Source organism: Grampus griseus (assembly GCF_964374135.1).
Source record: "Grampus griseus genome assembly, chromosome: 4".
NCBI lineage: Eukaryota > Metazoa > Chordata > Mammalia > Artiodactyla > Delphinidae > Grampus > Grampus griseus.
The window spans coordinates 66986011-67010477 of record NC_138997.1 but is presented as its reverse complement, the minus strand read 5'-3'; positions in this window follow the sequence as shown (position 1 = coordinate 67010477).

Genomic DNA, 24467 nt, shown 5'->3' with positions numbered 1-24467 from the left:
GATTTTCTAAAAGATTCCAAGACTTGGAGTTTTGAGTCCTAACCTTTATTTTTTGCAGTCAGTGAATTATTAAATAATTAGCAAAATTCTTCTCCCATGTAACAAAGACACAAATTGCTGGTACTATTATCAGCATAACATGCTTTAGAATTACCATGAATTATACCTATAAGAGCTTGCTAACTTTAGAATTGTGGGCGGGTTGTCCTATTAACAAGACCAATAGCTTAAATTGAATTCTTTTTTCCTATTGTATTTCACTTTCTTTGCAGTCAGAAAATTACAAGAAAGTCAGAGTAGGTGTAATTTGGGGAGTGAGTCAAATTTTAATAAAATTGTATATTTCTTAGACATTTCTCCAGTCAATTACTTACCTTTAAATATCAGTGAAATTGTTCCACAATGGAATAATCAATCTCTGAGGTCCCTCCTTTACTTATTCTGAGTTCCTGACACTTTACTCACTTCTCACGACACTTTACTTGCATGTTCATTCTTCTGTCATTTCTCAGTTCAGCTTCACCAAAAACCTCTTTGAAGATACAGTAAGCACATTCTCCCTCCTCTCTGGCATGTATATCACAGCTCCCCTTTCTCCTGGAAACAAGGCTGATTTAGTGTTGGCAATACAGCTTTTGAGATATATATGTATCTACTATGCTAGTTGTAAGTACCAAAATACTGGTACTTTTGTTGCTATAAAAATGTTAGTTTAGCATTTAAAAATCTGAGCCTGAATCACTTACATTTTGAGAGAACTAAAGCTACATTCTATTTATGAACAGAAAAAAAATCACCTTACCTGGAAAAGTATTCAGACAACATCCCTCCTAGGTATCTTACTGTTATTTTAAACCTCATTTCTCATTATTATTAGGTTTTTATTTTACATCATATGTAATGATACCATTTCTTTCAAAACCAGGTTGGAGAAGCACTTCTGGAATGACAGAGTAAAGATCTCTAAAATTCTTTTCCTCCATAACATATAAGAAAAAGTAAAGCTGTATGTGTTTGCAGATGACATCATCTTGTATCTAGACATCCTAAGGTATCCACTAATAAAACTATTAGAACCTATAAACAAATTCAGCAAGGTTGCAGGATATAGAATCAATATATAGAAATCAGTTATATTTCTATGCCTTTATAATTATCAAAAATGCAAAAATGGAGTTAAGAAAACAATTTCATTTACAGTAGCATCAAAAGGAATAAAATACTTTGGAATAAAGTTATCAAAAGAAGTGCAAAACTTGTACTCTGAAATATTATTGATTGAAATTAAAGAAGACCTAAATAAATGGAAAGATAAGACATATTGTGTTCATGGATTAGAAGACTTAATAATTGTTAGGATGGCAGTATTCCCTAAACTTATCTATAGATTCAATACAATCCCTATCAGAATCTCAGCTGTCTTCTTTATAGAAATTGACAAGTTGATTCTAAAATTCATAGGGACTTTATAACCCAAAACAGCCAAACCAATCTTGACAAAGAACAAGGTTAGAAGATTTAGTTCATGATTTGAAAACTTAATATAAAGTTACTACAATCAAGGATAGTATGGTACTGACATAAGGATAGATGTATAAATTCAAGGGATAGAATTGAGAGCCCAGAAATAAGCCCATATTTGCATGGGCAACTGATTTTTGATGAGAATTCAAAGACCATTAAATGGGGAAAATAGTATTTTCAACAAGTGGTGCTAGGACAACTAGATAGTCAAGCAAAATAATAAAATTGTACTCTTCTTCATATCTTATATAAAAATTAACCTAAAATGCATAAAATACTGTTGTGTTTCAGTCTCAGCCTATTGGTAACCAGTGTTGTGGCTGGACTAGCCCTCGTGGTTCTTATTATGATTACAAGGTGCCCTCAGCAATAACCATCAGGAAACTTTGAAAGAGACAATGCTTATTACTTACACGTTCTGCAAATTACGTGGCACACCTTGGGCCACACACTGAGGTCAGGTGAAGGGGGTGGAGAGAGAGAGAGACCCCTGGGGTTGCTTTGATTGGGGTCTAGAGTGGTGGCCTAGGGTCTTGAGAGCTCACTCTTTATTGGTGAATTTAAAACATAAGAACAGGAATTTAAAGCACAGGAAGAGAAAAAAACGAGCTGCCCAAATGGTCTTGTATAGAAATCAACCAAAGTCTCTATAACAAAGAGTTCTGGGGAGGCCAGGATGGATGGAGGGCCTCTTTCTATATCTGTCTTTAGTCATGTGGCTGGCAATGTATTTACTTAATGTGAGAGTACCCATCTTTGAAGTGGATGCCATCAAAGCTCAAGTCAGGTACTTGCATTACAAAAAGAAAAGCCAACCATCAGGGCTTACACTACACTATATTTAAGATCTAAAACTATAAAACTTTTAGAAGATCATATAGGAATAAATCTTCATGACCTTACATTTGGTAAAGGATTCTTAGCTATGACACAAAAAGCATAAGCAACAAAAGAAAAATAATAAATTGGACTTTATAAAAATGTAAAAATCTTGTACATCACTAATACCATCAAGAAAAAAACCCACAGAATAGGAAAATATATTTGCAAATTACATATCTGATAAGGGTGTTGTAACCAGAATATATAAATAATTCTTAAAATTCAAAGATAGAAAGAAAAATAAGCTAATAAAAATGGACAAATTATTTGAATAGATGTTTCTCCGAAAGAGGTATACAAATATTCAAAAAGCACATGAAAAGATTCTCAACATCATATCATTAGGAAATGCTAGTCAGAACCACAAAGAGATAGTATTCATCCTCTCTAAGATGGCTAAAAAAGAAAGAAGAAAGAAAGAAAGAAAGAAAGAAAGAAGGAAAGAAAAGAAAGGAAGAGGGGCTTCCCTGGTGGCACAGTGGTTGAGAGTCCGCCTGCGATGCAGGGGATGTGGTTTCGTGCCCCGGTCCGGGAAGATCCCACATGCCACGGAGCGGCTAGGCCCGTGAGCCATGGACGCTGAGCTTGCGCGTCCAGAGCCTGTGCTCCGCAACGGGAGAGGCCACAACAGTGAGAGGCCCGAGTACCGCAAACAAACAAAACAAAACAAAACAAAACAAAAAAGAAAAGAAAGGAAGAAAAGAAAGGAAGAAAAAGAAAGAAAGAAAGACAATAACAAGTTTTGATGAGGTTTGCAGAAATTGCATTGCTGGTGGGAATGTAAAATGATTCAGCCACTTTGGAAAACAGTTTAGCAGTTCCTCAAAATGTTAAATATGTACCAGGATTTCTACTTCTAGATACGTACTCAAGAGGAAGGAAAAGGTATTTTTATGCAAAAACTTGAACTCAAATTTCGTAACAGCATTATTCATAATAACGAAAAAGTGCAAACATCCATCAAACTACATCATCAAATGAAAAAGTGCAAACATCCATCAAACTACAAACATCAAAAGTGCAAACATATCCATCAACTAATTAATAGATAAGCAAAATGTGGTATATCTATAGAACGGAAGATTATTCAGCAATTAAAAGCGATGAAGTACTGGTACATGCTACAACATAAATAAACCTTAAAAACATTATGCTAAGTGAATGAAGCCAGTTACAGAAAAATGCATATTTTATCATTCCATTTATATGAAGTGTCCAGAATAATGATATTTACCAACACAGAACATAGATTAATGACTGCTGGGTGCTGGGAGGAGGAGAGGATGGGAAGTGACCGCTAATGGGTAAGGAGTTTCTTTGAGGAATGATGAAAACTGCGAATATACTGAAAATCATTGAGTTGTATACTTTCAGAGTGAATTTTATTGTATGTGAATTATACCTCAATAACACTGTTACTTAAAAAAGCGGTGTTGGCTCTGATCAACATCTATAAGCTGTGGGTGATAAAAACAGTTATCTTGGAAAGGAGTATGGGTGTCATGATAACTGTGCTCCTTCGCTCTCAGGGATACATTCCCATTGCTCCCACATCACCCACAACCTTTTTCCTCTCTGATAACAAAGATTAAAAGATGCTTGTATTAAATTATTGTAAGTTTTTTTGCAGCAAGAATCAACCCGCAAACCTCAATGGCTTAAAACAAGGCCAAATCAAGCCATCCACCTGTTTTTGTAAATAAAGTTTTATTAAAAAAAAAAAAAATCAGCCATGCTTCTTCATTTACATATTGTTTATGGCTGCTTTCACATTAGAAAGGAAAGAATGAGTTGTTGAGATAAAAAAAATGTATGGATAGAAAATGTGTGGCTCACAAAGCTGAAAATAGTTACAGTTTTACTCTTTATAGAAAATGTTTGCTGATATCTGCTCTAAACCAGCGGAAGCTTATTTCTCACTAATACAGCATCCTTGTATGTCTGAATGATTCTCTGGGGCAGCTGTGCTCCATAGGATGGCTCAGTGTTGCACATCCAAATAGATACGCGCTTCTATATTTGTCAAGACAGCAGAAGAACAGGAATGGACGATTGCACTCTGCTGTTAATCTGCGTAAGTGTGACACATGTCAGGGCCGCACACGTTTCATTGGCCGATGTAAGTCATGTGCCAATGCCCAACTTCAAGGTCACAAGGAAGGGCAGCTCTAATAATTATTCCTGTAGTCACTGATATTTTGTTCATTCCTTCACCTGAAGCAATTCATCTGAGCGTTTTCACATACGTGATTTCAAAATGATTCAACCTTAGATAGGTCCCTTTGGTTTTTATTATCTTCATGACTGTCAGGCTTTTGTAATAATTTTTCTGAGATTGTGACTTCTGTGTTTTCTAGTCTAAGAACTGATAAAGAATTCTAATACAAAAACTGATGATACACGAATTGTACATAAGATGAAACATCTTTTGCATATACATGTGTGAGTATGTATATTAAGAAAACACATATTCAAGAAAGTTACTTTAGACAATGAATAGCATTTCAAAGAAGAGTTATTTACATTGCAAAATAATCCACCATTGACTTGTCTTTTTAATTGTGGGATTCCTTTCTGCATTTTAAATTATTGCATTATGAATAATTTGATTTAGAGGTGATTTTCAGGAGCTAAGTTAGAAACCAAATTGCATTTTTCCTAAGTAACATGCAAACTCAGCTTTCATTTGGGTGTTTTTGAAGTATGAACAAATCCCTTTGAAAAGCATTCAAGGGAAAATGTATAATAGAAAATAAATGGGAAGAACTGTTTCATTGCTATTCTAAAAGTTAGTATTTTGCAACTGCAAAATCAGACTCCAGGACCAAATAATTTATAAACACTGCATTTATTTATTATAGAGTAAATGTTAGCAGAGGCATTCCATAGATATACCAAATTGTTTAAGCTCCTCTTCACTTGTATTTCCTGTTGTCAATCATTGCCTCTACCCAATCTAAAATTCATTTTAAATGAACTTTAGAATAATATTACTCTTTTGAGCCTGTTAGCTCTATTAAAAGGTTTAAGAATTTTGAAAAATATGCCTGGTCTTTTGTTTATGTGTTCCCCAGGCTTTATGAAACAGCAGAGAGTGATTTCTTTCTCTAATATTTAATCTGGAAGCCATTCAAACATAAGCAAACCAAAATTAATACACTAGAAAATATTCAAATTTCTTCAGAATTTGCCTGTGAAACATCCCTGTGGTATTCCATGCCAATACCCAGAAAGAGCTATTATAAATGCTATGTATATTTTGTCTGGTCTCCAGCAGCAAATTATGATCAGAGACTGAGATTGTCTTTGCCGATAATTTATTTAACACATTCACTGTGGGAATTATAATTTCACAAGCCAATAGTATACAGGGTAATGTCTATTAATAAGCCAATAAAGAAAAAACATACTCCAAATCAATAATAAATTAACTACGTTATTGTGCCAGGAAAGAGGGAGATGAAAGGAAGGTCCAAATTTAGTTGAGGTGAACCTTTCTAACTTGGTCCTTAGAAGAGTCGGCTTAGCTAACTACCTACCGAGCTGATATCCATGCTGGTGCAAAAGCAGAAGTCCCTTGTTGCTAGAGCACCTTGCTAGGGAGCAAAAACACCGGTGTTGGTGGGCAAGGTTACTTCACGGGACCTCTGCATAGATTTCACCACCGCTGACAAAGAGTCGGCTTTGCCCAAGCAGGAGCTAATGCCCCAAGGTCTTCAGAGAGCTAATTAGATCAGGAAAGAGTAGCCCTGCCCAGACCAAACACTCTTAAATTCCTTGTCAAACTTCTCGGTATTTAACGCTTAAAAGTCCGCTGGCCATAGTCATTCCTGTACATGTTCTTATCGATAAGCCCCAGCAGTACTTATCAACAGCTGAGCTAGTGAGTGCTTGTGAAAGAATACCCATATTGATGATGACATCCTGATACAGCTTCCTCCATGTAAACAACTTCACTTTTAGAACAAAACGGCTTCTTTCTTTGGTCAAAAAATAAATGGATTTGAAATCATATCAAACCAACACACAACAATATGTGTAGTTAAAATGATCAATAATGACAGTGTTGTTTCAATAAGGTATAAGGTAAAACAAGGCTCATTTATGCCTATTCACTGACCAGAGTTTATTAATTAATTAATTTATTTTTTGCTGTGTTGGGTCTTTGTTTCTGAGCAAGGGCTTTCTCTAGTTGTGGCAAGCGGGGGGCCACTCTTCATCGCGGTGCGCGGGCCTCTCACTATCGCGGCCTCTCTTGTTGCGGAGCACAGGCTCCAGACGCACAGGCTCAGTAGTTGTGGCTCACGGGCCTAGTTGCTCCGCGGCATGTGGGATCCTTCCAGACCAGGGCTCAAACCCGTGTCCCCTGCATTAGCAGGCAGATTCTCAACCACTGTGCCACCAGGGAAGCCCTGTTCTTATTTTTTTTTCTTGTCCTTTCTATTGTTTCTTTTGTTAGCTCTTCCTCCCTATAACAATCTTGGTCTCTCTACACTGTTTCCTTTTGTTCTTACTTGTGGCATGGATCCACTTACATAGTTTCATGTATATTACTCTGAGGTGAATATAAAAATGCTACTTACCTAATTTTATGTATGAAGAATTATTGCAAGGACAACACTTCTCCCTGCCCTTGATGATTTCCTGTTTACTTCTTCACTCATTCAGTTAACTTTTTGATCACTTGCTGTATCCGAGAGACTGCACTAGCAACCTGCCTCCCAGACCCAAAAGTTTCCTGAACCTCAATTCAGTTACCCCCATTGCAGGAATGCCCCATCCACTAGAATTTCTGTCTCAGATAAATGGATTAATGACCATTTAGTTAGGAGATAGCAGACATATCACTGTCACTACAAGGTAAGTGTGTGGAAGGTGATATTCTTACTGTTGCTGGGAGTGCACACTTCTGGAATCTTGCCCTCTTGATTTCTCTCTCTCTCACACTCACATGCACACATGCACTCATATGCACACAGAGTTATTTGGTTTAATAATATTAGTGTATTACATTATAATGTGTAATATTTAGGAATGCAAATTCTCGGTCTGTTGTTTTGGGTTCATATCCCAGCAGACCACTCATTGGCCGTGTGACATTGAGCATGTTGAAAACTGCTACATATGTCAGTTACCTCATCTATAGATTAGTAGTATAACTACTACTAATTAGAAGTAGTACCCACTTCATTGAGTTGTTATGAAAATTAAAAGGAATCATATGTCAAAGATATTTAGCACTGTGATTGAGTCATCATGGACACTAGGAATGATACATATTAAGCTAAAGATGCTTTGTGGACTACTTTAAAATCAAACAATATTTAAAATGATTTTTATTAAAAAATGTACTACAAATTTCAATTGATTTATAAGCATATTCTCAGAGAACAACATGTTTTTATAATTGGAGATTGTTTAGATGTCTAGAACTCAGGAATTTCACAATCCTCAAGCCTTTAATATCAAAGTAACATTTGTCAAAGCCCTATGCTGAAAGCCTTAAGAACTTTATATTTTCCAATTGCTTTTTTTGCCATAATAAAGTTTTTGGAAATTTCCAAGGAAAGGTGGTTGTTACTTCTCATCTATACCAACTCTCCTTCTCTTGAGTATTTCAATATTTTATAGGTTATTTCTTGCCACCATGTCATAAATTTTTCCAAGCTGCTGCTGTTCTGTCAACTACCATCCCCTCTCCAAGTGTGAACACCGGCCACTCTCTTCATTTTCCAATGCAGAACTAAGACTAGGACTTGATGAACTTCACTGAAAGCTTGGGTTTAAATGAAGGAAAAAGGAAACTTTAAACTCTGTCACTGCTCATGAAGTCTTTCAATCATGCTTCTCAAAGAGGTGCCCTCTACTGGCCAGCTCTTTTTGTAGATCCCAGATTGTCTTCATGGTGGAAGGGTCAACCAATTTCCCCTCAAAAAAAGTCCCTTTGACCATACTCCTCTGCCTAGAGTCCAAATTAAATGGGAGCTGGCTTTAGAGAGAAGAGAAACCTTTCTCTATTTTTGTTTAAAGTTGGACTGACTCAGAAGGACTGGCAAGGGAAACAGTATGAAACACTGACATGCAGAGAAATGATGCCTTCAGTATCTTTTCCAACATCAGTAAGTTTGTAATTCCATTACATTTGCTATTTACATGAATTTCTCAAACTATTTTAAAGGTAAAGTGGTATTTCAACTATCAGAAGTGGAAGCTGCTATTAATTTTAAATGTAATTCCATTTTTCTTATATCAAGCTAAAAAATTAAGCTTTACTGGGCACCTGGTTTTTAATTTAAATATATTCTTAAATTTAAATATATTCTTTAATTTAAGTATATTCTTTAGTTTAGACTTCTACTTAATGGAATTGTAAACGATGACCACAATTTATTTTTATTTTTTACTTTTACTTTATTTTATTTTTTTAACATCTTTATTGGAGTATAATTGCTTTACAATGGTGTGTTAGTTTCTGCTTTATAACAAAGTGAATCAGCTATACATATACATATATCCCCATATCTCCTCCCTCTTGCGTCTTCCTCCCACCCTCCCTATCCCACCCCTCTAGGTGGCGTGACCACAATTTAAATATCATTTTCTTTTCAACTCTTTCCCCTTCAAGAAATCAAACTCTCATTTGTTTCTCTGACTACAACCTCTGATCTTTCCATCTCCTCCACCCTCTTACTTCTACTGACTCTGTTTATTGTTTTTATCATAACTTCGATCTTTCCAATTATTTCAGTTAATCATTTCATTTCAGATTATCTTCTTAACCCCTGGAATCTGGTACATCTTTTTACCACTCAACTGAAAATGTTCTCTTGAATATCTGCAGTTCCTTCTTATTCCCAGGGGGAGAAAACATGACGGATCTCTGAACCAGTAGTAGAAATAGGCCCTTTTCACTTCTTGCTCTGGTGAGATAGGGTGCATGTAAGAAGCATACATTCTGGTCTACACCTTATTTACTTATTCATGTTTGTGGCTATATCTACTGAGATAGCTAGGTACAAGACATTACCTTTTCTTGGACTGCTCCATTCACTTCTGTACCAATTCTCAGACTTACTTCCAAAAGGAAGCCTCTGCCCATTAAACCCATCCACCTCCAATTCCTTCCTTATTCAAAGTATTTTTTTTTCTACAGTGTTACAGTATGCACTATTTTAATTTTTAGTTTTAGTTTATTGCTTTGTAGGTACTTCCAAGTTTATCAGAAATGTGTTTTTAATAACTAAACGAATAATAACATTGTGTCATGTGGGAAATGTTTCTCATTTTTCTTCTCCACACCTTCAAAGAATCTACTTCCTCTTTCACTATAGTGAATGCTCAATAAATACAATTATCTGGCATACATATATGCCTGATAACATCTTATTTCTTTTAGCTTTGAGTTAAAGACAATGAATCATTTAGGAGTATTTTAGAAAAAATTAGTTTAGACTAATTTTATATGTATAGATACATATATAGGTATAGAGGGACTTTCCCGGTGGCACAGTGGTTAAGAATCTGCCTACCAATGCAGAGAATATGGGTTTGAGCCCTGGTCTGGGAAGATCCCACATGCTGCGGAGCAACTAAGCCCATGTGCCACAACTACTGAGCCTTCGTGCCACAACTACTGAAGCCTGCGTGCCTAGAGCCTATGCTCCACAACAAGAGAAATCACCACAATGAGAAGCACGTGCGCTGCAACAAAGAGTAGCCCCCGCTCGCCGCAACTAGAGAAAGCCTGCGTACAGCAACGAAGACCCAACACAGCCAAAAAGAAATAAATAAAATAAAAAATAATAAAAAGCCAATTCTTAAAAAAGATATAGATATATAAATGTCACTGGATAAAGGTTTACATATGTCATCATGAATTCTACTGAGACTGGAAGGACAGAACTACCTCTAACAATGTTTATCATAGCATGATTTATTTTACAAGAAGAGCTTTTCAGATTCAAAAGGAACACTCTATTCATCATCTCAATCCATTACACAGGGCTTTGTAGAGAATTACACTGAGAAGAATGTTAGTGTCTTAAAAGTTTACATTTTTATTGATTTTAAAACAATGAGACCAAGTTTTACTTTGATCATTCTAACTGGGCTGTTGAATTGGGGAGGGGATGAGCACAGAGTATTTTATTAGCTTTATTCCCCCTCCAAGAACTTCAGTCAACAATGAAGAGCTTTTTCTTCCATTGATTTGAGTACCAACCAATGCTACCAAATGAGAAAATCAAAGCAACAGTAAATTTGAACTCTGTCTATGATAGTATAGCTGAAATACTTCTGTTTGAATGAATCTGTTCATCATCTGTTAGACAGGTTGTTTCAGGTGCATCCTTCCAGGAGTCATGTTGTAAACTCTGGTCTGCTGCATCTTACTATCAAATTGTAAGAGTCCTAGTTGATCTTATGGTAACTACATTGACCTTATGTAATTTTGTCAGAGCATTGCTCTTTGGTTTATTATGGCTTATTATTATTTCCTTGCTATGTTATTTTTCCAAGTCATCAATTAAGAGGGAAAATGCTAGTTTGTGCAGTCCCCAAATCAATAAATCTATATATATCTATACCTCTTTCTCTCTCTCGTTTTCTCTCTCTGTCTTTGATCAAATAAAAAAGTTCCATGATTTTTAAAGGATCATTAGACTCTTTGCATTCACCTCTTTAACCTCTTTAATAATTGTATAACTCCTTTTGGTGAATCATGATAAATATCAGACAGGCACTCCCTCACCTCTTGCTTTCATGCCATTTCCCACCCACTTCTCTCCTTATAGGTTGCCAATTTCTTACACTTTGGTTTGTATTTCCTGTGTTTCTTTTTATAAAACTAAACAGGTATATTCTTCCTTACGTAAATTGTAGCATACTATATGTCGACTTTAGACCACTTAATATTCCAGGAAATTATATCATTTAAATATAATTTGCCTATTTTTCCCCTATTCCTAAGTATTTTATGGACAAGGATCCTAACTGAAGAGCACCCTCTGTGATTGTATAATGAAATTCAGTATTTTTCAATGGGTGATATTGGTGGTGGTATAGTTGTTCTCTTTCATGTCTGCACGTTAATTTTTTCCTCTTCCGTCTTTCCTTCCCTTCACCTCCAATCTCCAAGAGGCACTATCACTGTTGTATTTATCTCATTCTTCCCCAGAGCACTGCTTCTCCAAGTCTGCAATTTTTATTTTCATTTTCTTTGAAGCCTTTTTCCTGTAGGTGGTGCTGTGAATGATTGGGGCTGAGATCTGTGGTCAGTATTTTAGTAATTAGCCTTGGGACCTTTTCTTTCTGGGGATGTTTTTTTCTGTGTTACATCTAGGGTCTCCACTCTGCTATTCTATTTTCGTCAGACTCTCTTAAATACTTCTCTGTCTGCTCTCTATGCATACAAGCTTGCAGTCACAATGCATGCTCCAGCATTAGTTCTGTCAGGATTTGGAGTTTATTTCTCTACATAAACGTGGCTATAAGCCTGTGGAATTTTCCATCTTCTAATGATGCTGAAGATATGGGTCATGTGTGATTTTCTTTGAGGTTTCTGTTGATCATATTATTTTGAGGAAATTGTATGAAAAGATTCAGATTCCAGAGATTTTCATTATCCTCCAAACAGGGAATGATTAAAATCCAAACTTTTTACGTGGTTTAAACAGTGCTTCACAGTCTGGACCCATCTCAACTTCATCTTGAGTTATTCTGACAGTTCTTTCTGCTCTAGCTGTGCTCAAGTTCTTTGCCTTTAGAATGTCTCTTACAGATACCCATAAAAATAATTTTACTTTAATATTTATTGTGATATTACTCATATGTACTATCTTTAATGTAAGTAGAATTAATTAAATCTCTCTTGCACAATGATTGTTACTTCTTTTTCCAACAGAATACATGCCCAATTTCCCCTCCCTAAATATCTATTCATGATTTTTTACCACTTACTAATATGATTTAAACATGTTAAAATATGCTAATGATTGATTTTCTAATTTGTAAGACACCAATATCAAGCTAGTAACTTTGAGAGCATAGAACTAAATGCACTTTTTAATTCGAGAGAGCACATTTCTTCTTTTTCTCCTCTTGAATTTTAAATTCTACTGACGAGAAGAATGGCACAGTTGAAAAAGTCAATGCTTTTTTATGTTGGTAATGTATCTGAGGCTTAATAGAACTAGCATATATACAACACAGTATTAAGGACAATTTTTCAGTCTCTTTTAAGAATGTTAAAAACATGGAAATTATATTGACTGTGATAATATCGTAATTCATTGGGCAGAATACAGTAGCTACACTGTCATTATTTATATCAATAGACTCATTAAGGAGCTGAAAATTTTTCTCCTTGAGTTATTGTGCTCCTCTGAATAGCCAATGAAACCTTTGGCCATTCCTTTGATCCAGAAATCTGCCTTTGTTTCTCTGGAGAAGCACTAGAGAAATTATCTTACAGATACTGTAGACACTTAAAAAGAAGCCTACACATTCCTTTCAATATAACCACTCTGGATTATTTACCATGGATTATTATCTAACATGCTTGGCAAGCAGAACTGTAAAATTAAAAAGACCCAGGTTCAAATTCACCTTCACTTCACACTTCATACATTAAAAAGTTATTTAATCTAATTTTTAGCTTGTGCACCTGTATGTTAAGAAAAATAACATCTATCTCATGGAGGCACTATGAAATTTGATAAAGTAATGTATCAAATTGGCAAGCTGCTCTTGCAGTAATTGGCAACTCATTGTGGCGCAACAAGAAAGCTATTGATATTCTTCAAATCTCTTTGAAATCAGAGTGCACATTAAGGTGGCTTATTAGAGGTGATATCATTTGATGTTTCTTCATTTTTATACCATAATGCTTCTTGGGAACTGCTCTGTATAGGTAGCAGAATTTTAAAGGTGTCTTATAATTAGTTTCTGATTGTGGCTGTTCTTAAATAGTTCAATCAAGTATACAATAGAAGGAACTTTTGCTAGTTGGGTAGATTAAGATATTACTCTGCAAGTATGTCTTCTCAGGGCACCTTTGAGACACAGTGTCCCAGCAACTACTCAAAATGGAGAGATATAAATCAGAGTGACTTCTCACTGAACATTTCAGTAACATGTGTCTGCTACTGTTCTAAGAATTTTAAAATATGTTAATTCATTTACTCGTCATATTTAACCTTCTGAAGTAGCAGAGTAGCATGGCCTACTCTGCTCACCTTTACCTATCTGTGCATTCATACTCCAGCTGCTGTGAGTGCTGGATACTAATTGTTCTGAGATTTTCTCATCTTTGGAGAATTGTCCTCCCCTCTCACCCAAACTGTCTTATTGGAGAGATTAGCCCCAATCCTCATATAAGTGTACAAAAGACTGCTTTTTCCCTACAGCGGAATAACTCCATGCTTCCCTAATAGGTTCAAGTTGAAGTAGGCTCCAGCTGTGGTGGCTACTCTCCAAGATGGCTCCCCAGTGAATCCATATCTCTTGGTATTTATCTGTTTATGTTGTCCTTTCCTATATTGAATCTGGGATAGCCCAATAGGATGTATAACCAATAGAATGGAATATTACCAACAGAGTATGGCAAAAGTGACACTGCAGTTCTCTGAGGTTAGATTATAAGAACCTTCAAAGCTTCTACATTTGTCTCATAATATTTATCCTGGGGAAGATAAACCACCATGTTAAAAATGTCTGATTATCCTAGGAGGGCTATGATGTGAGGAGCACAAGCCATGTGGAGAGAATCTGGATGGAGACAGAACAGATGCTGACCTGCTCCAGGTATTCCAGACATCCCAGCCAAGTGTCAGACATGTGGGTGAACATGCTATCTTGGATATTTCAATCCCAATGGATTCAACGTGGGGAAGAAATGAGGACCCTAAGCTTATGTCTCCAGTTGCATTGTCCCAGTCACCTTCAGTCCTTTGAGCCACCTCGTCTCACTGTACTCTGTCCAAATTTCTGACCCACCAGAACCATGAGATAATAAAATTGTTTTCCACCACTAATTTGGGGGGAAGTATGCAGCAGTAGATGACGAGAACACCTGTGAGACCACACACCTGCTTAGCTTCTTCCTCAACTCTATGCTGCTTCTGCTCCTTTCTTCAGTGCAGTCCTTCAATAAGTCACTTGCACAAGAATCATCATCTCAGCTTGTCTTCTAGATGACTATACCTAAAACTTGTAGGTCCTTTTAGTATTCACACTTTATAGATGCTCAGTGGAGGCACTGATGAATAAAATAACTAACCGGAAGTCACACGGCTAATACTTAAGAGAGCTGGTACTTGAACCAGGCCTCAGAGCCCTTGTTCTTAACCAGAATGCTATCAGAATGCTATTTAGCTCCAGACCAGAGGTACCTGCCTACCATGGGCAGAATATCATGTTGGGCTACTATATTAAAACTCCAAATCAAATAAGCCTTACAATATGAAGAGCGATCATTTACTCATTTTCTGATTTTTTTTTTTTTTCATTCTGAGGGTCTGTGTCTTCTACTGAGAGAAAGAATCCACTGTCTTGTTTAGCATGTAAGCTTTCTGTGAGATGGCAGCATGACAACACATGGGGGGCCTGGCTGTCGGCCAAGTACAGTGGTATTCTGTTCGCACCATGCCAGTCCTTTTGTCACTTGTTAAAAATTCAGTGTTATCTACTCTCCCAAATATTGCTACCATCTGCCTACACATGACTTTGACAATGACTATGTGGTAGTCACACACAGTAGGCACACAGCTGTGTGCCTAATACCAATTATTATGATGTCAAATGGCCAAAGCAAATACATTTTCAAGCATCTATTTTTAAACTCTGCCCTCCCAGTTTTCCCCAGCACCCTGGATCCCCAAAGCACCTTGCTTATTCTTTTGAAATATTGTGATGGTCTTAGAAACTACTGATGCTTTCTGCTTCATAAAGGAAAAAAGTATCATAAAAATCTATACATCTATCAACCAAATTAAAATAGCTTTAGGGGCTAATTTTTTAAGATCACAATTAGAGATAAGTGTGGACTGGTAAAAATGTTCATTTAATTTTGTTAAATGGAGCCAAGATAACTTGATAGTTTTACAGTAGCATTTTCCCAAATGTGTACTTACAAATAAGTCAGTGCTTGCATTATGGATCTTAACGTTCCTTTAAAAGTTTCTGGGAAATATTACATAGTTTAAAATGGCATAGTCTTAGCTAGTGTTGTCTGACATGTTTGGCAGGTTCCCAGCAATAAGAAATTCCTGAAATAGCAAATTTTTTTTCCCAACAATTAACTTTAATAAGAATATGTTCATCTCCATCTCCTCACCAGCTTAGCTGTAGAATATCAGTTAATATTTATTACCTGCTTAGAGTAATAATAAAAAAAATTTTCATACATGTGCACTTTGAGACAAAGACCTTCCATTTGAAATGCCTGGCATTAAGCTGAGCACAGCCAGAGGCTGGAGAGTCTCACAAATGTAAGAATGAAGACAAGAAGATATAACTCCCTCTGGAAGGAAAGCAAATGATAATACCAAGATAAAAATCTCTTGGTATCTGTCTTGGGAAATTTTGGCAATTAACTGTGGCGTTCCATTTAGTGAGAATCCAAAGTGTCAGAAATATAAAAAAGAGTGTAAAGGTCAAAATACAAAGGAAGTCACAGATCAATACAAAAAGTCCTAACCAGTTGCTCTGTACCTTTCTTCAACAAACAAACAGACAAAAATAAAACAAACAAAGAACTTATGTTTTGCTCTGCAAATCCTTCTGGATTTAACTAGAATTTTATTTTGGGCAAGTTTCACTCAGTTTCAGTGACCATGCTGCTTCTGCACCAGGCTAACTAGTACTCATTCTCCATATATCCTCTTAGGCTTTGCTGCCTCTGAGCCCCTCCTATCTTTAATAAGTAGCCCTCTTTGGTTTTCCCACAATGCCATGGTCTTGTATCCTAACACCTGTTCTTCTGTATGATAATTACCTGCTTGTTAGTCTTATTCACAATTGTATACCCAGTGCTTAAAATTACATGTAAGGAACATAGTTGGTGCATGACAAACGTTCATTTATCCCAATATGTATTAAGCAACTACCACATTCCAAGAGCTGTGCTAAGTACTAAAAATACAGCAAATAAGAAGTCAAACATTGTTCCTGACATCATGGAGCCTCCATTTGAATGTAGGACCTGTAGGACAGTAAACACTATTTCTTATGGGTCAATTCAATATACTTGCTATTAAGGATAGTGTGATAATTGTTGGATCCCATCGAGACTGCATTCATTCTGTCACATCTTTACCATCCATTAGCCCTCTTTTGTCTTTCCTTCCTTCTAACCTAGCTTGGATTTCATGGTCCATTATTGTCGGCCCTCCTTTATGTACATCTCAACTCTTCTTCCTCTGTAACACTTGCTTGGCAAAGCCTCAACCACCGGTCAACACAATTCTCTATCTACTACATTCCTCAGGATGGCTACTGAAAAAAAGAAAATCCTGCTGCCTGAATTTATTCTGTTTATGAGTACAAACTTCAAGCTGCTCAGGTATCCTGCTCTATTTACCTTATCAATTCACCCCCTCATCCTTCCATATCTCCCCACTCTCCCACGTTTTCTGGTTTTCCCTTCCTATTAGCTCAATTACCTCAGCATATAAACATGCTATAATATCCCATCTTAAAAAAAAAAAAAATCTACATAGTTCTGCAGCTACTTCTTCAATAATCAGCTAGTTTTTATGGTAAAATTCTGCCAAAGAATTTTTTATGCTCACTGTCTTCTATTTGTTGTTTTTCCATTCTCTCTTGCTGCAGCCATAACCAGCCTTTCATCTAGTCTTGTCTGGATCACCAATTGCCACTGTGTTGCCAAGTCAAGCTGTTTCTCCTAAGTCTTCTGCTCAATAGCACTTGACATTTTCTTACTACTTCTGGGACATTATACTCCCCAGGTTTTCTTATTTCCTTGCTGTCCAGTACCCTTGACTGGCCCCTCTGTTTTGCTTCATCCTGTAAACATTTTCGTGTCCTTTGCAGCTCTCATCCCTCATGTTCAAACACATCTCCTGGGTGACTTCATCCAGTCCCAGAATTTTTATATAAGCTGGTAGATGATTCTGAGAGTCACATTTTTAGCCCCAAACTTTCCCCTGGACACTAGACTCATACAGCGTATCTAAATACCTATTGCTATTTCCACTTGATGTTTATGTGTCTTACATATATAGGACTTTTCATCCATTGCCTGGGATACTCTCTCTTCATATCTTCTAAACCTTTTCTTCATGCCATTTGAGTCTAAGCTTAAGTACTGTTTCTTTAGAAAATCCCATCCTATCAAACCATCCAGTTAAACCCTCTCCCAACTGTATGTACATCCTCTTACGCTGCTATATTTTCCTTTAGAGTGTTTACTTGCTTATTTTCATCTCTCTTACTAGACAGATTCATGAAGACATGCATTACTATATCCTTAGAACATAGAACAAAACATAAAACACAGAAGGCATTCAAAAATTTTGATAAATACAATAAGCAAATAGATAAAATAATTACAGATAGTTACACTCCGAAAGAAAAAAATAGGGTGTGGTGTTGTATTTAAAAACAAAATAACTGTAGAAGGGTGAATAAAATTGTCAGACATCTCTCTGAGATAATGACTAAGACTTAAAGGTTGAGAGTGAAGCTGCCTTGTGTAAAGCCAGGGAAAACACATTCAAGGAAGAGGGAATAGAAAGTGTAAAGAACCTACACAAAGAGCTTGTTGAATTCCAGGAATTGTTGGAAGACCTTTGTGACTGGAGCACAGTGAATGAAGGAGGGAGTGGCTTGAGATCCGGATGGAGAGATGAGTAAGAGGTAATTAGGAGCTGCTTATAGGCAATGATAAGGGCTTTTCGTACCATTTTTAGTGAAATCAAAAACTACTGCAAAGTTTTAAGCAGGGGAGTGGCATGATCTTATTATTTTGTAATAAGGACTTTCTGTTCAGTGGATAATGGATGGAAGGAGAGCAATACAATAGTAAAAGCAACAGGGAGAGCAGTCTTGTGGCTATTACACTAGTCAGGAAAGAGATGATGATGACTGGTCTCGGGTTGTGACAATGACATGGAGAAAATGACACAGGTTTGCAATTTATTTTGAATCTAGAATTGATAGATATTTTTAATAGATTGAATCTGGGATGAGGTAAGGGAAAGAACCAAATTAAGTATGACTCTCAGATATACATAGGAACAGGAAGACCTGTCAATTTCCAATTTAAAGAAGAGTAAGTAGGATAAGATTTGCAGAGGAAAATCGAGTCATTTGGGTTAGATTAAATCTGAGGTGCCTATGAGATATGCCAGTGGAGATGTCTGAGCTCTGATAGAGTTTATGTAATTGAACTTCTGGGGTGGTTTTATTATATTCCCCACTTTACAAATGAATTTACTGAGATATAGAGGGGTTAATTAATTTCCCCACATCCTTCAGCAGCAAATGGAAAAGTGAGAATTACATTAAGTCTGTCTCACTCTAAAACAGTGTATATAACTCATTAAGGTTAGATGATCTGGGAAGAAGTCTGTTCAAGAAATACAGATTTGGGAGTTGTCAGCACATGATATTATATATCCATTGGTGTGACTACCTAGGAAGAAGAGAGGGCTGAGAACTGAGGTATATCAACCTGTAGAGGCTGGCTAAAGATAACGAAGGGCATCAAGATGGTCTGACCAATTAGGCAAGAGAAAAATCAGGAGAAATTTTCATGGCGGCAGAGAACACAGTGTTACTGATAGGAAGGAACAGTGAACTGTGTTGAATTGCTGAGAATTTGAGTAAAATGAGTACTAGAATGATCCATATATGTTTCGTAAACAAATAAGTGCATGATTAAAGATCTTCAAAAATATATTTCCTCCAGAAACTCATCAACCTCTTTTATTCCTTTCAATTTTTAAAAACTATGCTCAGACTGGATCTTAAAAAAAGTATGAAGTATAGGAAAAAATGGAGAAAATAAGAAGCATTTCTAAATCATGTGACTTTGGACAAATCATTTGACTTTCTCTAAAGTTCCAAGTCCTTGTCATAAAACAAGAAAAGTTGCTTATTCTATTTCCTTTATAAGCTTCTTGGAAACCATATGTAGCGATGGGGTGTTAAAATGTTTTTAAAAACTCTTGAAATATTAAGCCATATTAGTTCTTTATACGTATGTGAACATTTACATTTTCTCTTATTCTATCTTTCCATTGAATAGCAAACCTTGAAGACTGTAACTTCTACTGTTTACTTAGTTCAGTTGGGCCTAGTACTGTAGAGTGCATTTAACAGGGTAAAAAAGATGTCAAATCAGATGCTGTTTTCCAGATGCTGTGATATTGTGACTCATAATAAGAAATGCGTATTTGGTCTTCTAGCCATTCCTGGTACAGATCTCCTAAAACCCTTGGAATTTCCTAAGTGAAGAGAACAGTTTTGTTATGTTAATGAAGTGATTTTTGGAAAGCCCTTGGGTAACCTTAAGAATGGGGGCTGTTTGCCAGGGGAACCAACACTGTGATTGGAGGGTTGGAACTTTCAGTGCTTCTCACCCTCCCACCTCTTCCACCTCCACTCCAACCTGCTAGGAGAGGGGAGGAGCTGGAGTTTGGATCAGTTGTCCCTCTATCTGGATGTTTATCTGTATCTTTTCTTCATGTCGTTTTATAATAAATATAATACAGTAATCCAGTAGGTAAAATGTTTCTCTGAGTTCTGTGAGCTGCTTTAGTAAATTAATGAACTTGCAGAGGGGGTCATGGGAACCTTTGCCTGTAGGTCAGAAGTCCAGGTAACAACCTGGGCTAGTGACTGGATCTGAAAGGTGGGGGGAGGGGCAGTCTTGTAGGACTGAACCCTTAACCTGTGGGATCTTATGTTATCTCCTGATAGATAGTGTCAGAATTGAGCTGAATTCTTTGGACATGCCGCTGGCATCTGAGGAATGCTTGTTGGTGTAAAAACACCCCCAGTGCCCCACATTGGAATTTGGTGATCAGGAACCCAAAAGAGGTGCCTTCATACATTTTGTAATTATTATTATTGTTAATAGTATCAGTATTTGTAGGTGGTCACTACAGTCATCTACCCCCATCATTTTTTCTAGGAATGTAAATAACAAATTTTTATATTTTTAGGTACATATTACTCCTGTTGTGACTCTCATAAAGTTACAATACAGTAAGGTTGTGAATGATAATCCTAAAGTTGGAGGCTTTCTTGGTCCTACTCCACAGTTGTAAATTTTTTTTTAATGGAAAATAAGGAGGAATACCCGAGAATGGTTTCATGTTTCCTTGTGGAAGGCTGTGTGTATAAATATCCTTCTAGCACCTATATACTTCTCAGCCATATTACAGGGAAACCATAATTACTAAGACGTGAGAGATAAAGAGATAGAATAGCAATGTAAGCAATAATAACATTAACCATTTTAAAGTTTTGTTGGACAGACTAAGCACAAAGGCAGTCTGAAAATATCAGCAACAGCATATCTGAAAAGACAGTGTTCATACAGAAGTTAGTAACAACCCATCATAGAAAACATAGGGCTAAAAATGAGCAATTGATAATTGAGAGCAAAAAAAAAAAAATACATAAAATCAATATCCCTATTATATGTTAGCTAATTATTTAGAAATTTAAGTCTGAGAGTCAGTAGATTTTGTTACAAGACCAGAACCACCTTTTCACTATAGCCATTGCCCTTTGGTGTCCTGGAATGACTTTACAAAAGCAAATGGTCTGGAAATTTTATAAGCCAATTTGGTCTTTTCTGGCCAAGTTCCAAAATGGTCGTTCTGAACAAGGCTTATAATTGAGACCACTATAAAGCTCTAATCTTACTGTAATGTGACAGCAACCACTACCATTTAGTTTTCTCTCCACACTCAGGGGACTCATACTGTGATGGAGAATGGGGAAAACAGGATCAGGAGAAACCAGAGAAAACAGTTTGGTTTTTTGACTATTAACTTGGAGTTATTTGTACTAAGAGTTCCTCTAATCTACCCACAGACTTGGGATACTTCAAGCATAAGCCCTAGGGAATTCAGGGTTTTTTGTATGTTCCTATTGGGATTTCCTTTGGCTTTTCTCCCTCATTTTCAGATAAATAGGCCAGACAAAGATCAAAATTACAAAGATATCTAATAATAGAAAGACAAAAACATTCTGAGACAAAATGGGTTTGGGGAATACTATTTAATAGATAAGGAGTGCAGGCATCTGGAATCACAATGGAAAAATAATTCAAATAGTAAAACTGGGTTTCTGGAGCCCCTCAAGCTAAACAGACTTCATAACAGTCAACCACACCACCCTCAATTCAGAATGACTCAGCCTTTAACCAATTTATAATTTAATTTTGAAATTTAAGAAATGTTTAAAGTATTTTGCTAAAAATTATATCCCATCTCTTTTGCACCCTAATGATCGCCAGAGAGGGGTGGTTTCTCAAGGACAGTGTCAAAGAAAAATTGCACCAGATGGAGTTAAAACAGGCAAGGAAGACTTTATTTTAGTCAATTACCATAAGGGTGAGAGATTGAACTCAGCTCCACTGAAACAAAATGCAGATGAGTTTTTAAGCATTGACTGGATCCTCTGTGTTTGCAAATCAGCACTTGTCAAAGCTGGACTTCTACCTTCCCCTAGAGACTTGTAAATGGAGCCCTATCTTTAATGAGGACTACATTTCTGGGAGAATATTTACATCTCAAAGGGGCAGAAAAAGAATTTACAATGGCAAGTTTTCTAAAGTAAGAAAAGGGAGGGGCTTCCCTAGTGGCGCAGTGGTTGAGAGTCCACTTGCCAATGCAAGGGACACGGGTTCGGGTTCGTGCCCCGGTCTGGGAAGATCCCACATGCTGCGAAGCGGCTAGGCCTGTGAGCCATGGCCGCTGAACCTGCGCGTCTGGAGCCTGTGCTCTGCAACGGGAGAGGCCACAACAGTGAGAGGCCCGCGTATAGCAAAAAAAAAAAAAAAAAGGGGGAGATCAGAGGTCTGTAGTCAAGAAGAAACCTATTTAAAGTTTGATTAAGCAGTGGGGAACGTTCAGGCTGTCGTGGTCAACAGTTCCAGGACTCATGTCCTATACAGATACTGCTAAAACAGTCTCTTATGATGTATGTACTTATAGCCTATGAGTTATTCAAAGCAACATGCAGAGATTTCTGGGAAATCTGGATAAAGATTTATGAGCTCCTCAAAGCTCTGTGCCATGGCTGTACCTCTCACCTGTTAAGACCTCATACATTGTTTTGAAAGAACTCAGTTTTACAGCATGAGATCAACTGATGCTGTGCTGAGGCACAAATGTTTTTGCCTCTTCTTCAGCCAACAGGAAATCCCTGGAGATGGTGTAATAAGTCAGAAGGCTAGAGGTGATGTTGAAGGAAAAGCAGTTGCTTCTTACTGCTAATGTTTAATCTGTCCCCTACAGAAATGAAAGAGGCTTTTTATCTTTGAGTAGAATAAGGTGATTTCTTAGAAGGGGAACAAGATGACTTGCAGAAGTTGATGCTGATGCCTGAGTGGTAAATTCAATTCAGCACATGACTTATGCGAATTTCAAGACTGAGATAAACTTCACTAATGTAATGGCTTCTGGGGAATAAGTTCAGAATTTCTTTTAAGTCTCTTAAACTGTTGTTGCCTTGCCGTTGTGGGTTACGTTTGATCTGCCACATTTAATAGCTTGTCATTATTTCTGTCATCTTCATAGAAATTTGCTCCAGGCTAAAACCTGACTCACAAGTTGAAGGGAATCGTAAAGTACTTTTCCCAAATTTGAGAACTTCATAATTCAATATAAAACAAAACAATAATACATACAATATAAACACTTTAATAAATGCCTATTTTATGATCAAGGTGTTTGTTTAAACTTGTTTTTCAAATATTAACTTAATATCTATAAGGTCCCTGAATTCTAGTAAATTTGTATTGTATTCTAGTAAATTTGTATAAACATAACTATTCTGGTATGTTTACAATACTTTTATTTCTATTTCCTACTGTGTAGTACTTACGATTTAATGTTATTTTCTATAACACATTAATATGAAATCTTTTGAAAAAATAGTCTTACAACTAAGTAGCAAAATGGTCTTAAAAATGTTTTATCAAAGTATAATTGACAGGGCTTCCCAGGTGGCGCAGTGGTTGAGAGTCCGCCTGCTAATGCAGGAGACATGGGTTCGTGACCCGGTCCAGGAGGATCCCGCATGCCGCAGAGCGGCTGGGCCCGTGAGCCATGGCCGCTGAGCCTGCGCATCCGGAGCCTGTGCTCCGCAACGGGAGAGGCCACGACACGGAGAGGCCCACGTACCGCAAAAAAAAAAAAAAAAAAAGTATAATTGACATACAATAAACTACACTTAAAGTGTACAATTTGATGAGTTTTGACGAATGTATACAAACATGGAACCATCACTGCAGTGAAGAAAATGGACATCATCCATCACCCCAAGTTTCCTTGTTCCATTTTTTTTTTAAACTTATTTAATAATTTATTTTTGGCTACGTTGGGTCTTCATTCCTGCAGGTGGGCTTTCTCTACTTCTGGCAAGCGAGGGCTGCTCTTCATTGCGATGCGCATGCTTCTTATTGCGGTGGCTTCTCTTGTTGGGGAACACAGGCTCTAGGTGCGCGGGCTTCAGTAGTTGTGGCACGGGGGCTCAGTAGTTGTGGCGCACTACTCTAGAGCACAGTCTAGCTCACGGGCTCTAGAGCACAGGCTCAGTAGTTGTGGCCCATGAGCTTAGTTCTCCACGGCATGTGGGATCTTCCCCGACCAGGGATCAAACCCGTGTCCCCTACAGTGGCAGGCTGATTCTTAACCACTGCATCACCAGGGAAGTCCCGCTTGTTCCATTTTTAGTGCTGTACTCTTGCGCTCTCTATTCTTACTCTTGAGGCCTCTGTCCAGAAGCAGCCTCTAATCTGCTTTCTGTTATATATTAATTTGAACTTTTTAGAATTTCTATAAATTTTATGTAAATGGAAT